Source organism: Chinchilla lanigera, unplaced genomic scaffold (genome assembly GCF_000276665.1).
Source record: "Chinchilla lanigera isolate Chin_1 unplaced genomic scaffold, ChiLan1.0 scaffold00176, whole genome shotgun sequence".
Classification (NCBI taxonomy): Eukaryota; Metazoa; Chordata; class Mammalia; order Rodentia; family Chinchillidae; genus Chinchilla; species Chinchilla lanigera.
The window spans coordinates 156,631-160,339 of NW_004955577.1; positions in this window are offsets into that span (position 1 = coordinate 156,631).

Genomic DNA, 3,709 nt, shown 5'->3' on the forward strand with positions numbered 1-3,709 from the left:
GTCAGTGGTCTTCACTTTCTTCTTTAAAAGGGAAGGTTGGTGGTGGGTGCAGTATCCAAGGTCACATTCATCCACAGAGTAAAGTGGGCTGAGTGTGACCCAGGGAATGGGGGGACTGGCGAAGGCGCCCACAGCCCTGCTTGACGCGCAATCACTTGTTCAGTCCAGGTTTGTCTCACTCCCATTCAAAAACAAAAACAAAACAGCAATCCAACTTTCAAATTTTTTTTTTTTTTTTTTTTTCCTTTAATTTTTTTGACACCTGGAATCGAACTTGCCACCTCGTGCTTGCCAGGCAGGTGCTGTGCCGCTGAGCTATATCTCTAGCCTCAATTTTTTTTTTTTTTTCGTGTGTGTGTGGGATGCTGGGGAATGAACGCAGGACCTTATGCATACAAGGCAGGAGCTCTACCACTGAGCCACATCCCCAGCCCTCAAATTTTCTTTTGACAGTTCAAAACCATAACCCATTCATGACTGGATTTGGCTGGTGGGATTTAGATGCTGTCCGCCGGCTTTCTGTGCCGGCTGCCTGTTCCACGGCTTCCCTTACACCGGGCCTTACCCCAAGCAGCCACTCAACGGACGGACGGCAACGCCGTCCCCCGACTTCTCCCAGGCTGAGGCTCACCCAGCAGGCTTTGGGGTTCACCCGCCTTTCGCGGAGGGTCTCTCAGGTGCCGAACTCAAGCTGAGCCCGAGGGGCCGCACCTCGCTGTGAGCCTCCCTAGGGGGAGTAGGCCACGGATGCTCAGAGGGGGCTAGCAAGCACCTGCCCAGCTCACAGCGCAGGCACACGCGAGAGCCAGCTGCGAGCAGACCGCAGGGTCGTCCGGGACCACAGCGGCCCGGGGCAAGCCTCCCGTCTCACTGGACACGCGGGAGAGGCTCCAGGCCTCCACCGCCTGGCTACCTGGTCGAGACCCCGGCAGGTGCCAGCTCGGCTCCTGCAGCAGCAGAAGACGCCGGTGCCAGGCGGAGCGGCAGGAGGCTCTGGAAGAGGTGCGCCTGCCCTTCCACCCAACCGAGCTCCGCAGAGCCCAGCCGGCCCCGGGCGCCTCCCCGACAGGCCGCCGAACGGAAGGGCCGCCTAGTCTCTGGGGCGCGAGGGGGCGAGGGGAGACGCGAACCTCGTCTCCCTCCCAGCAGACTGCGCAGACAGAGGTCGGCAGGGACGGCGGGGCGACCCCGCGGAACCCCGTCCGGGCTGGCCGCACAGCGCCCGCGGCCCTCCAGGCCCGGGACGCGCACTTGGCCGCAGTCCCAGCCAGGTGCAGAGCCGGGCACAGGCCCACCTGGCCCCGCGGCGCGGCCTCCCCGCCCGGGTCGAACCGACGCCGCGCATGTGACCCAAGGCCGGGCTCCCGAGCTCCAGAGCTACACGCTGACGCCGCCTCACCCCACTCCGGGCCAGGCGCCCATTGGCTGCGACGGCCCACGAGGGCGGGGCCTGCCTGGCTCTGCGCCCCGCCCCCCCCGGGTCTCCCGCCGCGACCTGCCCCGCCCGAGTGAGCAGCCAGCGTTGCTCCTCTGCAGTCTTCAACCCGGGCGCAATCGGGGCACTAGCGCTGAGAAACCGTGGCAGGCCGCTTCCGCGCCTCCTGCCTCAGTTTACTCATCTGTCAAATGGGACGGGAACAGCCACGTCCTCCTAAGGCTGTCGGGAGGAATGCGTTGATTAATAGGAGGGAAGTATTTGGCACTCCAGAAGCGAGCTCAGTGACTGTTGGCAGTGCCAGCTGCTGTGGACCAGGCACACCGAGACAGGAGGGCGTGTGCCCTCCACGGCAGGGCCGACATTCCCTGCCTGTGTCCTGAGCTGCCCAGCCCACCATAGCCTGAGATTCGTATTTGGAGGTCGCCGCGTCCTCGAGGGGGAGAAATACCAAGACAACCAGTTCCCCTGAGGAGCCTGCCTGCTTCCACCCTCACCTTGCCGGCTGTCCTGCCGTGAGGATTCATTGTCCTTGGAGCTTCAGCCAGACATCAGTGTCAGCTGGCTTTTCTAGTGGGCTCAGGTCTGAGGACCTTGCCATACCTTCTGCGTTTCTAGCCTGAGTTATGGAGCGCAGAGTTATTGAGTGATGCTGCTGCTGCTGCTCCTCCTCCTCCGGTTATTTCGGGGCAGCGTCTCGCTTTGTAGTGCGGGTTTGCCTCAAACTCTCGGCAATCCTCCTGCCTCAGCCCCGCAAGTGCTTTGAGCTACGCTTTTTACATATGTGATGAACTTATTTCCAGAACAGAGAGACAGATCTTTTGCGATGATACCTAAAACAGCCTCTCCGCTTCTGCGGAGTGACAGATACAGCAGCTGATCCCAGGTCACACAGCAAGCAGGTGCAGAACCGGATCAGCTATCAGATTCTGAACAAAAGTGGTATTGAGGCTTTAAGCAGCACCCTCCCCCACCACTCTTCTCCCTGGGAAGGGCTATCTGAATTTTCAGGGAAGTTCCTGGGTGTCTCTTCAGGCTAGTAAGGGTGGGGGGAGTAAAGGAGGGAAAGGTGAGCTCTGCTGTATTCCTGAACAGAAGTCTGGAGCTTGTATGGCAGCATTTGCCTGTAATGCCATAATTCCAGCGCTCTGGGAGGCTGAGGCAGGAGGAATGGGAGTTCTCGCTCAGCCTGGACATTTTAGGAAGACCCTATCTCAAAAACAAAAACCGGTTTGTCTGGAGAAGGCAAAGCTTTGGACAGAAGCTAGAGCAGGGCCACTTTTAGGAGAGATATTTTGGAGACCCCCAGGGCTCCAGCCCTGTTTCCAGTAATTTTCCACAGCAGTCACTTCTGCGAGAGGAACAAAGAGAACCGCGCGTCCAGGCTGAGCCCCAGGGAGTCGGGCACTGCGGCCTCCGGCTTCAGGCACCCCTCCCCCTGCCTCCGCCGCGCACCACTCATCTTACTGCCTCCGAGGGCCAGGCCTCCGCAAGGGCTTCCCTGAGGCCCGAGGGTCCAGGCCCTTTCTGGGCTTGCTTGCTGCCCTCCGCCAGCACCGCTTCCCCGCTTGAAGACCTGTGGAGGCTCACTGCCTTCTCAGAGTGCGAGTCTGGTTTATTTCTCCCACCGCACCGGGACCGCTGCTCTGTCAAGCACACGGCCTCACTTGACAGCCTGGCCCGGGCTGCTTGCTCCGGCCGTGCCCGGCCTTTCACACCCAGGGCAACCGGCCTGTGTCCCGAGCACAGTGCGCCTCTTCCTCAAGGCCCCTGTCCTGGGTGCCCAGGAACACGTACCAAGCGCGAGGTCCGGCAGCCCTGGGCCCGCCCTGCTGTGGTCTGCGAGTAGCTGAGTGACCCGGGGGAGGTCACTGTTTCTCCGAGTCTCCCTGGACCTCAAGGGCGCCTGCCTCATCCCCTTCCCCACCCCACAAGGGCCCTGGAGGAAACCAGGCTGAGACGGGTGGGCACCTCCAGCCTCCAGCGGATCCCCTGGCCCAGCGCCTCCTGGGGAGGCCCGTCCAAGCTCCTCCGCAGGGAGGCCGGGCCGACCTCGCAGGCATCACCCTTGGCCTCCCGGCCTGCTCGTGGGGAGGCCCCCGTGGCAGATGAGGACAGCAGGGGCACGGCGGCGACCGACGACCCGGAGCCACGCGGCAGGGCCGGGGCAGGTGCCGCCCGGCGTGCTCCGCGGCTTCGCCTTTCCCAGCCCGGCCCCTCGAGGTCCGGACAGCTCTGGGCTGGGCCCAGCCCCGCGCTTGCACTCAGCCCTCG